Source organism: Microcaecilia unicolor, chromosome 12, assembly GCF_901765095.1.
Source record: "Microcaecilia unicolor chromosome 12, aMicUni1.1, whole genome shotgun sequence".
NCBI lineage: Eukaryota > Metazoa > Chordata > Amphibia > Gymnophiona > Siphonopidae > Microcaecilia > Microcaecilia unicolor.
Genome location: NC_044042.1, coordinates 4475914 through 4492799, shown reverse-complemented (window position 1 = coordinate 4492799; position 16886 = coordinate 4475914). Strand labels below are relative to the sequence as shown.

Sequence of the window (16886 nt, the reverse complement as noted above, 5' to 3'; positions counted from 1 at the left end):
TCGACATATATGATTAAAGATTCTAACCCCTTTTTTTGAAGGCCCTTGGTGCTTTTTTTGTTCTGGTTTCTGCTTGTGCTTCGCTCCCTCTCTCCGTTACGGTACTTGCTGACACAAAAGCCACACGTGGGGCACAGCTGCACTTCTCAGCAAGGGTGGAGAGAGGTAGAGCCAAAAGCCCACCGATAAAGTAGAAATACGACACAGGTGCAGTTCAACTATAGCTTGGCAGAAGAGAAACCTTATTTCCCAGAAAATAAAACTGCTTTCCTGCGGACCCAATTCACAGTATTGCCATGAAAACAAATTCACCCTCCACACAGGAGCCATAAGCGGTGGGAGCAGAATTCACCATCTGTTGAGTCCTTTAATTACAAATGCAAATATGACATAATTGTTAACGAGCAAGTTAGCCTGGATTTAGAGATTGTTTAAATATCTGTTCTTCTGTGCATCTGCTCTCCTGAAATCTCTCACGGTTTCCATACTGCAAACTACCTTCATCCATTTCCCTCATGACATTTTGCTGTCTTAACATTTGGACGGAGATTTTCATATAACAGAAGTCTCTATTTTAGAAAAGCCATTTATAACATAAAGGTCATGGATTTTAATACAACCAAGGTGGTTTTACATATATTATATTACAGGTGTAGTTCAACTATAGCTTGGCAGAAGAGAAACCTTATTTCCCGGAAAATAGATTGTACCTTGGGCAATGGAGGGTTGTATCACAGAAAGGTGGTATATCAAGTCCCATTCCCCCCTCCCCTTTTTTATTCTCCTCCCGTTTCTCTTCTTTCGTAAAATGGGTGGGGGGGGGGGGGAGATAACAGGCTGGTTTCCCCTATCTGTGCCATGTACTTGGTAAAAAAAAGTGTTCACCTACACAATTTGGTCAAAACTGTCCCCTCAAATTTTCAAAATATGAATTCAGTTCACCCTGGGTAGCCTTGCTTTTTTGAAGGAACTTTAACTTCAGACACCAACCTCCCTAATTCGATAATCTTACATGCTCAGATTTCCAACTAGAGTGTAGATTTGCACACACAAAGTTACAAAATAAGGTCAGTTGCTTGTTCTACCCCATCCATCTAAAATCGACAAGATCCAGTGCTTTTTACGATCTTGCACTCTGGAATTCTTTCCCTCATCGTCTCGGTCTAGAGAACTCATATTCGAATTTTGGGGTTACTTTGAAGACCCATTTCTTTTATTGAGCCTTTGACAGCTGCTAATCTAAGCTACTTTTGCCTATGCGAGAGAACCAGCCCTGGGTTCAGTCGGGTCCAATCTGATTGAATATTTGTTCTTTCCTGTCAACCAATGGAATTCCTTTCGATTTTTTTTTTACGTGTAAACTGCTTCGACTCGATAGCAAATGAATAAACTTAACTCCAATTAACAACCAATTGTTGAATTAACAATTGTTTGGTATAATTGGCCACACTTGGCACTGATGAACAGTTAAATCTGTAACTGCCCTTATTTGCTATTCTGGAAGTTGTGCGCTCAAATTCCAGGGGGCGTGGCCAGGCAGTTACGCATGTAGGTTGCAGAGTACGAACACTGATGTGACTGTCTACAGTTAGGCTGAACATTTATGTCAGCCATTGAGTTGTAAGTGCTCGCACATACAGTTAAATGCGTTAATGTGGATAAACATAAAGGAATCCTGCTCAGAAGGAATGGATCCTAAAGAGCTTAGATGAGATTGGGTGGCAAAGCCGGTGGCGGGAGACGGAGATGGTGCTGGGCAGACTTATACGGTCTGTGCCAGAGCCGGTGGTGGGAGGCGGGGCTGGTGGTTGGGAGGTGGGGATAGTGCTGGGCAGACTTATACGGTCTATGCCAGAGCCGGTGGTGGGAGGCAGGGATAGTGCTGGGCAGACTTATACGGTCTGTGCCAGAACCAGTGGTGGGAGGCGGGGATGGTGGTTGGGAGGCAGGGCTAGTGCTGGGCAGACTTATACGGTCTGTGCCCTGAAAATGACAGATACAAATCAAGGTCAGGTATACACAAAAAGTAGCACATGTGAGTTATCTTGTTGGGCAGACTGGATGGACCTTGCAGGTCTTTTTCTGCCGTCATCTACTATGTTTGTTAGTATTCTGGAACAGCAGTTTACATGTGCAACTGCTGTTCTAGAATTTGCGCTTAGCTCACGCCATCCCGGCATCTAAATTTCAGCAACCTTTTGAGAATTTCTCCCTGTCTTACAGGCTGATGATGTACAGATTAACACCATTGGCTCCCAATTTCCTTCAGTAGTCAGCATAAAATCCTTACTTTGGTGCATAAGGTTTTCCGTGGTATCTCTCTTCTCTTACACCCCTCCGCGTGCCCTTCGTTCTGCCAATGCACACCGTCTGACTCCTCTGCCGCTGCACTGTTTCCATCTTGCTTCTACCCAGCGTTCTGCCTTCTCCTTTCCAGCACCTGCCCTTTGGAATTCCCTTCCCCAGACCTCAGAGCAGAGCTGTCCTATGTCAAATTTCGCTCTGTTCGGAAAACCCACCTGTTTTTCCCCATGGAGTAGCCTGGTGAGCTGTAGGTGGTGGACTACTCTTGCTTCTCCTGTCACTGTCCTATATGGGATGTATTCCTTTCTATGATTTTTTAAAATTTTGTAAACCACTGTGGACGTCTGGTCGAAAGGCAGTACATTCAAGTCTCTATAAATGATAACGAATAATGTGCCTGAGCAGTGGCTGGTTTTACAGTTCATCCCGCTCAAGCGATATGAACGTGGATAGGGCTGAGACCCAGAATCTGGAGGGAAATTATTTATTTATTTATTTGGATTTTGCTCACAACTTTTTCAGTAGTAGCTCAAGCAGTGGCGTAGGAAGGGGGGCGGGGGGGGCGGTCCGCCCCGGGTGCACGCCGCTGGGGGGTGTCGGCTTCGCGCTGGTGCACTGCCCTCTCTGCCCCGGAACAGGTTACTTCCTGTTCCGGGACAGAGAGAGCACTGAACCAGCGCAGAGCCGACACACCCCAGCAACGTGCAGTCGGAGTGGATCGGCCCTCCTGCCCGTCCCTCGCCGCAGGTATGCGCTCCGGGGGGGGGGGGGGCGCTCCAGCAGGAGGAGGGTGCGCCGTGCTGCACCTGGGGGGGGGGGGGTGCGCAGCAACGACCCGCCCCGGGTGTCAGCTCCCCTCGCTACGGCTCTGAGCTCAAGGTGAGTTACATTCAGGTACTGCATATTTTTTTTTAATTATTATTTGTTACATTTGTATCCCACATTTTCCCACCTATTTGCAGGCTCAATGTGGCTTACATAGTACCAGAGAAGCGTTTGCTGACTCCGAAGTCAACACATACATAGTGAGTAGGGGTAAGATAAAGTTCATATGGCACAGTCACATTAGGGAACCATATGGCAGTAGAGTTGTGTTGGGTCCATAGCGTACTTCAGTTTGTTGTGTTGCCGAGATCAGGTATTTAAGTTGGATCGGTAGAGTATGCCTTTTTAAACAGGTTAGTTTTTAGAGTTTTCCGGAAGTTTAGGTGGTTGTACATCGTTTTTAAGGCTTTTGGTGGTAATGCGTTCCATAGTTGTGTGCTGATGTAGGAAAAACTGGATGCATATTTCTCTGTCCCCGTGGGGGGTTCACAATCTAAGTTCGTACCTGAGGCAAATGGAAGGTTAAGTAACTTACACCTTTTTCAGCAGTAGCTCAAGGTGAGTTACATTCAGGAACACTGGGTATTTCACAGTCTAATTTTGTAACTGGGGCAAGACAATGGAGGCCCAAGATCACAAGGAGCAGTAGTGGGATTTGAACCAGCCACCTCTGGATGTCAGGGCTGGTGCTGTAGCCACTCCTTGCAACAAGTGTTGGCTTTTGACCTTGCCTCCCAGTCCCTGTTTCTTCCACAAGTACTTTGTGGCAGGAAGTAGCAGTAAATCCAGGACTAGCCTGGAAGTTGACCTTCTGAAACTAGGTCTCCGCAATTCTGTACTGCAGCTTGCAGGAGCATTTCATTTTCCTAAACACTGACAGTGAGTCCGGAAGGGCTCGGTGTCTTCTCTCTGCCCTCCAGCCCAATAGCAGTGCAGTTTAGACCACAAAATCAGAGACTCTGGCAAATGGGCCTGTGGTTACCAGTCCCGGCACCAGTGGCAACAGAGCTGAGTCTGCATAGGTCTGTGGAAGACAGCGGTTCAGCTTACTGCTGGTCAAGTGGTGGCATAGAGTTACAGGGAACTTGATTAGCATCCTATATCCTATATAATAATTCTCACCTCCAACAGGATGTGCTTGGGACCGTGCCTGCCGGAAGTGGTCTGCTAGGCAGGCAAGCACTGACCTCAGTGACAGACAATTTGGCAAAGCAAAACAATCTGAATGCTGGCCATTAGGACACAGGATTGATAGGACAGTTTTAAAAGACTGAAGGAACTGAAAGTGTTAACTGGGGGGGAGGGGGGAGTTCTGACCCACTGAAAGACATGAACATTTGGGACAGGAAAACAATCTGAATGCTGGCCATTAGGACACAGGGTTGATAGGAGAGTTTTAAAAGACTGAAGGAACCGAAAGTGTTAAATGGGGGGGAGTTCTGACCCACTGAAAGACATGAACATTTGGGACAGGAAAACAATCTGACTGCTGGCCATTAGGACACAGGGTAGATAGGAGAGTTTTAAAAGACTGAAGGAAACGAAAGTGTTTGGGGGGGGGGGGGGCAAGTTCTGAATGAATGAAAGAAATGAAAATTTACGAGAGGAACACAATCTGAATGCCGGGCATTTGTACACAGGGTAGATAGGACACTTTAAAAAAAAAATGAAGGACGTGAAAGTATTACATCTTGGGGGAGGGGTGAGGAGGAAAGCGGTGGGGTATCCGGATACTGGGCGTTAGGGCCAGGGGGTACATAGACTTTTGAAAGCCTTAAGGAACCCAAAGTGTGGGAAGGAGGAGGAAAAGGAGGGGAGGGAACGGGGTGAGGGGCATTAGGAACAGGGGAGGGGGCCCTGTCACACACTCTCATTCTCACACACACACACTGTCACACAGACAGTCTCACTCTGTCACACACCCGCACATTCACTCTGGCTCTCTCTCTCAAACATACACACTCCCAGGAAAACCTTGCTAGCGCCCGTTTCATTCGTTCCAGAAACAGGCCTTTTTTTACTAGTTTAAGAATATCAGATAAGAACCTGTTCGTTTCTGTAGCCATCAGCAGCACAGGTACTGGCCTTCCAGGGACCTCTTTCATGCAGGATCAGAAATAATGCAAGTAAATTGGGCTTCCAAATCTATATATATTAACTTCCATAGAAATGTTACCCGCAGAAAAAGCAGGTTCAAAGTCTAGGTGTCCTTCCACTTTGAAAATTACGTGCAAGGTTTTCAGGATACGATACCTGCCGACTTAAGCACTTAGCTGGGCAGTTTGAAAATGACTATCATGAACCATCTTGGTGCCTAAATGAGTATCAAAGAGGGGCTAGCGCGGCAATAAAGGTGGCAGGAGTGGAGCTCTGGGTGCAAAGAGTGGGCATGCGGTGCAGAATCCTGAAAGAGTCACCAGCTATGAGGAAAGGGAGGGAGAGCGGTAGAGACAGGAAAACAGGAAGAAAACAGAAGCAGGAGAAGTGGAGAAAACAGACAGACAGAGGAAGGCAACACTCAGTTCAGCCCAGCTCTTCATCTACAGCAGGGTTCTCAACCCAGTCCATGGCACACAACCAGCCAGTCAGGTGTTCAGGATATTCACAATGAATATGCATCAGAGAGATATGCATACCGTGGAGGCACAGGCAGTGCATGCAAACCTCTCTCATGCACATTCGTTGTGGATATCCTGAAAACCCTGACTGGCTATGTCCATGGACTGGGTTGAGAACCCCTGATCTAGAACCACAAGTTCCAGTGAACAGGGGTTGCAAGAGGGCAAAGAAATGGCTCTTAAGAGAAGTCACCTGTTCTTATTGTGATGAAAGTATAGTCTGCCTGATTAAAATCTAGCTCTTCAGAGGGCTGCAAAACCATTTCAGCTGCGTTTCTTTCCTTCCAAGCTTCTTGGAAAATGAATTCCTTGGAGGAAAGTGATAGAGCTGGTTTCCAGGATGCTGGCTGATACACGAATTCAGCTAATCCGCTCCCCAAATTTAAAAGCAACCCGAACTCCCCAAGCATTCCTCCTGCAGCCTGTGAATTTCACACATTGAGATGATGGCCAGATCTAATTAGGCACTTGTCAGTCAGATGATGCCATCCTGAAATGTGCTCCCTTCCAGCCTGACCTGATTAATGCAGGCTTGAATTAGCCATCTGCCAAATGCAGGATCCAGAAGGAGCCGGCCCGGCTTTCCAAAGAGCTGCCTGGAACCCAACACACCAAACTGCTGTCCTACCACAGAACTGGTAAGAAACAAGTGAATGCCAATTCCAGATCCCTAGGACATTGCACCTGAAGAGAGACTCTACCTCACCAGGTTGGGGAGATTCCTCCTGTCTTAGCCCATCTCTTCTTCCCCATAACACCAAGAAAGATTCCAGTCAGTGCTTAGAGGTAAGAGAGTCGCTCAAACGCTACTGCTTACAGTTCCATCTTGGATTTGACAAGAAAACTTTTAAAAGGTACATGGGGGGGGGGGGGGGGTCATGAGAGACAAGGGGAGATGCCTGGTTGCTGGCTGGAGAGGAGATAGGAGAGATGCTGGACTATTTTTCTGGAGGTGGGGGTGAGGGAAAGAGAAGGTAAAATGCTGGACCATGTGTGTGGGTGTGCCTCGACAATTTTAGTTCCGTATAAGTGTGCCACAAGATGAAAGAGGTTGAAAATCTCTGATTCCAAGTACCTGGCATGCAGTGGCGAAGCTAGGGGGCGCCAGGGGAGCAGCTGCCGGTGCCTATTTTTTCTTAATGTGTTGCATCGAAAATGTGCACCAGGGGAAGTCCGCTCTCGTGCCACTTTCGCTCCCCCCGCACCTTCAACCTGGCTCCACTTCTAATGGCATGATCCCCAAAAGTTGCAAGATTCCAGGATATTTCCCCCCCCAGGGATAAGCAGTGCCTTTCCCCAGCTCTAACTTAAAAAAAAGGTTTATGAACTTTTCCTTCAGGAATTTGTCCAAACCATTTTTTTAAACCCAGCTACACTAACTGCTTTTACAACATCCTCTGGTAATGAGTTAACTGACAGGCTGATGCTCAAAAGCTGATGCAGGTGCTAGGACAATTAGCACTGGATTAGCGTTCGGCGTTAGGGTGCGCAGAATGTTCAAAGGGCACTAGCACAGGGAACATTGTACACCAAAGATAGCTGCAAATAGCATTTGGATGTAGTCAAACTGATGTAAATTAGGTCATTAGCAGTTCCCTCCCAATGCTCACAGAAACAGCACACACACACAAAAGAAACCCTGTCCTAACCCTGGAAACCTACTTGCCAGCTCCCAGTGTGGTGCTGAAGAGGATGAAGAGAGGATTTGTGAATCAAGCTTTTGAATATAAGTAGCAGACAGAATAGCAAGTTCAGTGGGAAGGATTCCTTTGGGGCTTAATCAGCCCCCACCTTCAGGGTCACTAATTTCCATCATCCAACTTTGGGAGCATAAGCAATATTGTGAATGAGGCAGCGGCAGGAGGAAGGGAAGGCCTACCATGGTAAAGACATCCCGAGACACACACACATGTTCAAGCCTTGTGTGCATCTCTCCTCCCACCGCAGTAAGAACATAAGAATAGCCCTACTGGCTCAGACCAATGGTCCATCTAGCCCAGTATCCTGTTTCCAACAGTGGCCAATCCAGGTCACAATTTCCTGGCGGAATCCCAAATAGTAGCAACATTCCATGCTACCAATCCCAGGGCAAGCAGTGGCTTCCCACATGTCTTTCTTAATAGCAGACTATGGGCTTTTCCTCCAGGAATTTGTCCAAACTTTTCTTAAACCCAGATACGCTAACCGCTGTTACCACATCCTCCAGCAGAGCTTAACTATTCTTTTGAGTGAAAAAAATATTTCTTCCTATTTGTTTTAAAAGTATTTCCATGTAATTTCATTGAGTGTCTCCATCAAGGTGATGAGTTCCTCTGGGCAAAATCTTGAAACCAAATAGTGCAATTCCAAGCTGCACTGTAACAAAAGGGAGAAGGAGAAACCGGATCAGGCTGTTAACTGCTCGCATTGGGGTTTGCTCGACATGTGCACCAGACATGTTCCCCCCCCCTTACTTTCAGTGAAACTGCGTGCATCTCATTTGCATGTCTTTACCGTTGAGCATTGGGGAGCTCCTTTTGCGCTGAACTTCTGAGCATTGGTCTGTGATTGCGTATCAGCCTGGTATTTCCCAGTGCTCATCACATGACAGTGGAGCTTGAAAAGGTTTGGCTTGGTTGATACATTGCATACACGCAGAAGCACACGGAGTCCAGGAGAAGGAGGGCTGGGTGTCACGTACATACTTTGCAGCTGATGTGTGGCAGGGCAGTGCTTCCAAATGGATTCATTTTGGGCATACTGTGACAATAAGGAACCCACTCCTAGGCCGGGGTATTTGCACTAGGCTCTCAGTTTCTCAGATTTGCCAGTAAAGCTCACTGCAATACTGAGGGGTGGCCCAATGGTATCTGACACCCTACGGGAAATATTCTGCCATGCACCCTGTGCCACCCTCCACCTGCAGGGGGAGGGGGCGGTGCCCCTGAGGTGTTGCACATCTCTCCTTCACTGCCTAGTCCCCTTCCTGGGATATTCAGCATCTCCCCCTCCTTTCCCAGTCCCCCAACACACACACATGTGCCTTCTGAACTCCCTGTTTCAGAACAAGCGAGAGACGGAAGGCTTTGAGCATGTGCAGACGCTTAAGTCCTCGTATCGGCTGCCGCTGACTGCCATGCTGGCGCTGCCCCTAAACTGTGCTACCCTAGGTGGGCTCCTGATCTGCATTAGTGGTTGGGCTGGCCCTGGCCATATTTGCATCATAGGAACATGATGAAAGATAGTAACATAGTAGATGATGGCAGAAAAAGACCTGCATGGTCCATCTAGTCTGCCCAACAAGATAAACTCATATGTGCTACTTCTTGTGTATACCTTACCTTGATTTGTACCTGTCCTTTTCAGGGCACAGACTGTGTACGTGTGCCCAGCACTATCCCCGCCTCCCAACCACTTATTTTGTACCAGGGGCAATGGAGGGTTAAGTGACTTGCACAGAGTCACAAGGAGCTGCAGTGGGAATTGAACTCAGTTCCCCAGGACCAGAGTCCGCTGCACTAACCACTAGGCGACTCCTCCACTCATTCCACCAATAAGAGCCAACCTTATCAGTGATGTCACAATGGCTTGATTGCCCGATATTTGGCTCACTTCTGATATTGTGATGTCATAAGGGAAAGGGGGAAAGGGAAATGGGACTTGATATACCGCCTTTCTGAGGTTTTTGCAACTACATTCAAAGCGGTTTACATATATTCACATAGTAACATAGTAGATGACGGCAGAAAAAGACCTGCACGGTCCATCCAGTCTGCCCAACAAGATAAACTCACATGTGCTACTTTTTGTGTATACCTTACCTTGATTTGTACCTGTCCTTTTCAGGGCACAGACTGTATAAGTCTGCCCAGCACTATCTCCGCCTCCCCAAAACCAGCCCCGCCTCCCATCCTCGGTAACCACTAACTCCTCCTTTGCCTAAACGCTTTCTTAAATTCAGACCCAGTCCTCATCTCCACAACCTCCACTGGGAGGCCATTCCACACATCCCCCACCCTTTCGGTGACAAGAGTATTCTCTCAGTCTGTTTCCTCTTAGCTTCATCCTATGCTCTCTCATGCCAAAGACAGCTTCCTTCTGGGGTTCTCTTTCCTCCTGTTTTTGGCAGACTCTCTTGGTAGAAATATAGGGGTTTTATCATAAAGGGAGCAGCACATAAGTTTCTCTTTATCTGCAGGGGTCCATTTAATTGCAGTTAAACCTCAACTTATTCATTAACTTATCTCTCTATGTCCTGCTGCAGCGGGTCCATGAACAAGTCCACCTTCAGCTGCATTTTGGCTACCACTGCCTCTAGTATGGAAACCATGGCTGGGCACCTTTATATCCTGGGCAACATGCTTCCTTTCCTATTGTACCTCTACTGACGTGTTTGGTATAGATGTAATACAGCCGGGTTACCCAGCGGCAGAGTACTGGATCCAGGTGACGATCCCAGTGTGTCTGCAGAGCACGTGGTCTTCTTGGGCCTATTTTCAAACTGTCCACCTAAGTGCAAAGTATCCCAAGGTCTTCTGCCTAATTTTGAAAGAGTGAGATGATCTGAGGATTGTGGGCGGACCTGTGAAATTGCCATTGAAAATGACACATGAACTGAAAATTCTAGCTACCTGCATTATTTTCCTACCCTAAGACTGCCTAAAACAACCTCTGGAAATGCCTCCTCCGTGGGACTCTTGCCAGTACTTTGGGCCAGAGCGAGTGAGGGCAATTTGCTCACTGGCCTTTTGAAAATTGCTTTCAAAGGGCACAAAGATAACCCTGCTCAGATGACTGTCCTAGGGAGTTCTTGCATCTCATATTTCAAGTACAGGCTCTGATTTTCTGGCCTCTCTCAACAGAGGTCTCAGGTGTCGTCCACTTAATGCTCTGTTCAATCAATACAGTGTGGATGAGGGAAGCTCAGCTGTGAACAAGCTAATGTAAGACATTGAACAGGAAATGGCTCAGTCTTCTAAAACCATTTTCCAACAGTCAAGACAGAGAGACACTTCACTGCCCATGGCATATCATGCCCCACTGGACATCCACTGGATGGACTGCAAGGTCCGAGTGACCATCCCCACACAGAGATCCCCCAACGATAATCCTGAAGATGCAGTGGAGATGCACGGAAAACCGACTCTGAGGTGAAAAGGACACTGCTGAAATGGTCAATAAATCTGAAAAGTAACCTTTAAAATTTAAAAAGTGACCCTGACTAGTTTGTCATTCAGTGTTGTCCAGGTAATGCCAGTGGACTACTACGGTAGAGCTTGCTGCAGTAAAACCATCGAAAGCTCCCCTGCATGAGAAGAGAGAGGAGGCTGCAAGTATCAGGGAATGTGCAACTTAAATAAAAAAGACCCAACCGTGGTAAAAAGTGGCCCTTAACAGATGCTTAAGGCAGTGATTCCCAAACCCAGTCCTGGAGGCACCTCAGCCAGTCAGGTTTTCAGGATATCCACAATAAATATTCAAGAGAGGAGAGATCTGCATGCAATATTCATTGCGGATATCCTGAAAACCTGACCTGCAAGGGGCACTCCAGGAGCAGACCTGGGAAACACCACCGGAGTTAGTATTAAGAGCCAATGTCCTTATTATTAAACCATAATCAGGATTCTCCACAGCCTGAAGTTGCTGTTTCATGATATAACGATTAACATGGATTTCTAATTTTCTATCCTTCTTGCAGAGAGAAACATTCAAATTAAGCTGTTTAATGTGAAGGGGAAATTTTCAAAAAGTTCCAAAGCCAAGAAGCTGGTCTGTCTTCCGTCAATCTTTGCGCACTGCGTTAATCTTGCGCGCACAGACAAGGCCCAGCTTCTTTCCTCCTGAACCGCCTACAAATAGTTCAAAACGCGATTTGGAAAAACAAAGTTCTATTTAATATGCTTCAGATACTGAGCAGCCCAAAGCGAACATCATGTGCTCTAAAGAAACCCAGGTGCCCCTTCCAAAGATTAATCCCTCACCTACCGACACCGATGGGCTCCTTCTAGATAAATAAACAACTGTGCCCGGATTATTTTCAGGGTACCACCGAGAACCCCGATTTCCTGCTTGAAGGATGCTCTGCAAACGTCCCACCTTATGCCTAACGCTAATATTTTGCCGGGGGGGGGGGGGGGGTCGGGTACGTTATAAATGATTTAGCAGCGATGTGGAGGTGAGATGCAGAGCGGGCAGTGGCATTTTAACAGATATCACATGAAGTGATTAAGCGGAAGTGTCATTTAGAATAGACACTATGGGGGAGGGGGAATCTCTCTAATGCACATTAAGAAGGGCAAAAGGTTAATTCAGAGACACAGCAACCATTCTAAAATAATATAAAGTCTGAAAATAGAGCGCACAAGAACTGAACTTTAGCAGCAGCTGTAATACGCGCGCAAAGCTCCGATTTTTATAGACTTTATATGGATACTAATAAAGATACCCCGGGGACCTGGTGTAGGATGAGAAATATACCCACCTTCCGTCGGTTCGGAAAGGCCCCCGCTTCCCCCCCCCCCCCCCGGAAGTCCTCAGGTGAGGTGGGCGGATAAACTTGAAGTGGGAGTCCAATATAGGCTTATGGAAGGGAAGGGGGGGGGGAGGAGAGGGAGCTGGTAGTACTGTATGACCATGTCAGGCCGGGGTGGGGGCTGCCCCCATCCCCTCCGCGCCCACTCCCAACTAATCGCTGAAGGTGCTCGGAGCCACCTTAAAATCGGGAGGACGATACGAGCCCCTCTCGCCGAGATCTTTCTCCGTTAAATATTTAAACAACTATTTATGTCAAAATCGCTGTCTCATGTCTTGAATTCGCAGAGTGGAAGGTTGCAGCAGACCGGACCTTTGCAGCTTCCCCCTAAGCTGATTTTGGGTGGGATTTTTCACGCTTCTCTCTTAAACCTGCCGAGACTAAAAGAAACCAGGAATCTGGCGAAGCAGCTGATAAATAAGGAACTGGCAGAACAGGGTGAGAAAGCAGCTGAACAGGGTGAGGAGGGGAAGGAAGGGTTTCTCTGTTGCTGAATTAAAAAGGCAGCAGCCGGGCACTTACCAAAGATGAGAGGCTGTCCCTGAGCCGGAAGGTGCCCTGTCCCTGGCTTTGCCAGTCCCTCTGCCAGGGTTTCTGAGGCAGGAACTGGCAGCCGGAGCCTTTCATGTGTCCCAGTGGCTCCTCCCTTGGAGGCTTAGTGACATCTCTACCAGGCAACTGCCTGCCAATCCCGGCTGCACTAGCCCCAGGCAAGGCAGTTCCTGCACAGACGGACCGGGAGGGGAGGGGGGCTAGGGCAAAGGTGGCTGCCGACCCTTTAAGGAAGGAAGAGGGGCCTGAGCTCCTGATTCCAGCTTGCAAGTGACTTGGAAAGGCTGAACTGAAAACAGGAACCTGTCGCCTGCTGCGATCCAGTCCCGGTTGGCTGAGGTCTCTAGGAAGCATCAGATTTTATGGACCAGGGAAATCTCGGATTGGGGTGAAGCTTTCAGTTTTCCAACTACATCAAGGTATCATGGGATGAAAATTGAACAACTACAATCAGGCACAGGTTAACATTTCAGGTTTAGAGGATGTAAAAATGTAACATACATAGTAACATAGTAGATGACGGCAGAAAAAGACCTGCAAGGTCCATCCAGTCTGCCCAACAAGATAAACTCCTACGTGTATACCTTGCCTTGATTTGTACCTGCCTTTTTCAGGGCTTTGTACTATGGCCCATCCCAAAGCTGGACATTTACCAGTGCAGTTGTCAGTCAGTGAGGTTTTAATTTCCAAAACTGGCTTATTCCAATCAATAAATGGAAAATAAAATTCTTTTTGTTGTCTGGTCATTTTATTTTTCTTATTGGGTTGGTCCTAGTCTCTGGTTTCTGCTTTCCTCTTTCTTCCCTTAACTTCTTGGCAGAATTTTCGTGTCCATTTCACTCTTCTTTTCTCTCCTTGTCCACCAAACATCTCTCTGTGTCCTTGTCTATCTGACCCAGCATCACCCCTGTGTCCTTGCCACTATCTTCCCACTATATTGAGCATCTGTCATCTCTATATCCCTGTCCAATATAACTCTTCTGTGTCCCTGTGCCCCCCCCCATGTGCCAGCATCTATTCCTTTCCTCCTGTCTCCCTCATTCCCCCCCCCCCCCTCCTCAGGGTCCAGCAAGCATCCTTCTCTCATTTCTCCCTTCTGCACCTCCACCACTGGTGGGTCCAGCATTGCTCTACCTCCTACCCCTTCTGTCCAGCATCTGCCCCCTTTTCCCTCTTTCAGCCAGCATCTGCCAGGGCCACTGAAGGGGGTGTGGGGGCAAAATTACCAAGGCCCAGTCTCCAGGGGCCCACGACACTGGGGCTTGTCTCTCTCCTGCTCCTGTCGGGACCCGGTGATTGCATTAACATGATGTTCTGGCACACAGGAGCAAGAGAGAGAGACAGACCCCTTGGAGGCCGGGGAGGAGCAGATACTCTGATGCAGGAAGGTAGGAGGTGGGGTAGCCTGGACGAGTGAGGGAGGGGTGGCAACTGCATTCCAAGTGTGTGTGTGTGGGGGTGGGGGGGAGGGTGACAGCTGCATCCTGAGTTCCCAAGCTTTCTAGTTGCTGATGCTGTGTTGGACAAAATATTGGTAGGGTCATGGCCCCAGTGGCCCACCCCATTCCACTGCCTATAGGTGGGATCCATGATTTAATGGCCTGCTGTTAACCTAGCTCCATAAATAAAAACAAGAGAGTATCACGGAAGGGTGCACAGATAGATAGAGAGATATTCAATCCCTGTAGTCTTTCCAACGAAGAGCCAATACCAGTTCAAAGAGTCTTCCACTGCCTGCCCAACGGCAACTCTGGAAGGCCTCCCATGGTAGAAAAGCCAATTTTAGAATAACTTTCAAGGAACCCTCTGCTGCCTGCCAAATGATCTAAGAACCAATGGAAGCTCCAGGGAACATCCACTTCCTTCCCTCTGGAATTCTGCACTATTTATCATATTTATATCCCGCCTTATCCCAAGGTGGGTTACAGTAAAACATACATACATTTTAGAAACATGACAAAATTATAAATTATAAATTGTAGACGTCTCTAACATTAAACCACTGACTCGGAGGAAAAGTCCATAATCAGATGTACATGCAAAAAAACATGACTGCCACATGGGCTTCAACTCATGGGGAATGAACGATGGCTCTTCTAAGGCAAACCATGGAACAAGCTGTGTGAAACACAGTCCTTATTGGTAGTTGAAGACTCAACACGGCATGAAAACCTGCCTCAGGAGTCTAAAATAATCATTAAATACAATGACATATTGTAAAACAATATTGCTTAAGTGAATCTATAAATTTACATAGATGAATAAATAAATAGAAGCAGGTCATGTCAGACAAACGTGATTGAGTTCTTTGACTGGGTGACCAAACAGTTGAACATGGGAGGGGTGATAGATGTGGTATACTTGGATTTTGGCAAAGCCTTTGACAGGGTTGCGCACAGGCGACTGATAAATAAATTGAGTGCCCTCGGTATGGGACCTAAAGTGACTGACTGGCTTAAAAACTGATTAAATGGGAGGAGACAGAGGGTAGTGGTAAATGGAGTTTGCTCTGAGGAAAGGGATGCTATCAGTGGTGTACCTTAAGGTTCGGTCCTCGGGCCGTCTCTTAACATCTTCGTGAGTGATATTGCGGAAGGTCTGTCTGGTAAGTTTTGTCTCTTTGTGGATGACACCAAACTCTGTAATAGGGTGGACACCTCAGAGGGTGTGGATGGCATGAGGAAGGATCTAACGAAGCTGGAAGAATGTTCCGATAATTGGCAACTAAGATTTATTGATAAGAAATGCAGGGTCATGCACTTGGGTTACAAGAATCCAGGGGAACGGTAGAATATAGGGGGTGAAGTGCTTCTGTGTATGAAAGAGGAGGGGGACTTGGGGGCGATTGCGTCTGATAACCTTCAGGTCTCCAAACAGGTAGAAAAAGCGACAGTTAAAGCCAGAAGGATGCTTGACTGCATAAGGAGAGATGGATGACCAGCGGGGAAAAAAGAGGTGATAGTGCCCTTGTGTAAGTCTCTGGTGAGGCCCCATTTAAAGTACTGCGTGCAATTCTGGAGACCACACCTACAGGAAGATATAAACAGGATGGAGTCAATCCAGAGGGCAGCTACAAAATTAGTAAGCAGTGGTCATAAAACATATAGGGACAGGCTTAAGAACCTCAACTTGTATACTCTGGAAGAGAGGCGGGAGAGAGAGGCTATGATAGAGGCTTGACCCTTATCTGCCGCCATGTTTCTATGTTTCTAAATAACCGAGCCAAAAACATATACGCTTGTAATTATGTTTTTAATCATGTATTTTATTTGTTTACAACATCACCATACATTTTTGTATTATTTAACTATGTTAAAATTATGGATTCATTTAAATATTTATCGTTTGTTCCCCATGGTTTTTATTTTATTTGCATTTCATTACTTGAGAGATATTTCACCTCTCGCTTAGACTATTGCAACTTGCTTCTCACAGGTCTCCCACTTAGCCATCTCTCTCCTCTTCAATCTGTTCAAAATTCTGCTGCACGACTAATATTCCGCCAGTGTCGTTATGCTCATATTAGCCCTCTCCTCAAGTCACTTCACTGGCTTCCTATCCGTTTCCGCATACAGTTCAAACTCCTCTTATTGACCTACAAGTGCATTCACTCTGCAGCTCCTCAGCACCTCTCCACTCTCATCTCTCCCTACATTCCTCCCCAGGAACTCCGTTCACTAGGTAAACCTCTCTTATCTGCTCCCTTCTCCTCCACTGCTAACTCCAGACTCCGTTCCTTTTATCTTGCTGCACCATATGCCTGGAATAGACTTCCTGAGCCGGTACATCAAGCTCCATCTCTGGCCGTCTTCAAATCTAAGCTAAAAACCCACCTTTGTGATGCTGCTTTTAACTCCTAATCCCCACTCGCCCGTTCATAACCCTCACCTTATCATCCTCACTTCAACTGTCTCTTATCCCTTACCTGTCCTGTCTGTCTGTCCTAATTAGATTGTAAGCTCTGTCGAGCAGGGACTGTATCTCAATGTTCAAGTGTAAAGCGCTGCGTACGTCCACTAGCGCTATAGAAATGATTAGTAGTAGTAGTAGTATTCAATTTATAATGTTTTTATTCG

At 47.0% G+C, this 16886-nt stretch overlaps 1 protein-coding gene across 1 annotated transcript in view; it reads right to left on the bottom strand.

The window, feature by feature from the left end:
* CDK18 (cyclin dependent kinase 18) overlaps positions 1 to 12835 on the bottom strand; it is a 76227-nt gene extending 63392 nt beyond the window's left edge. Inside the window, exon 1 of the mRNA XM_030221630.1 lies at positions 12781 to 12835. The gene's annotated coding sequence lies outside the window, so the exon portion shown is untranslated. The remainder of the gene's footprint in view (positions 1 to 12780) is intronic.
* Between the last annotated feature and the right edge of the window lie 4051 nt (positions 12836 to 16886).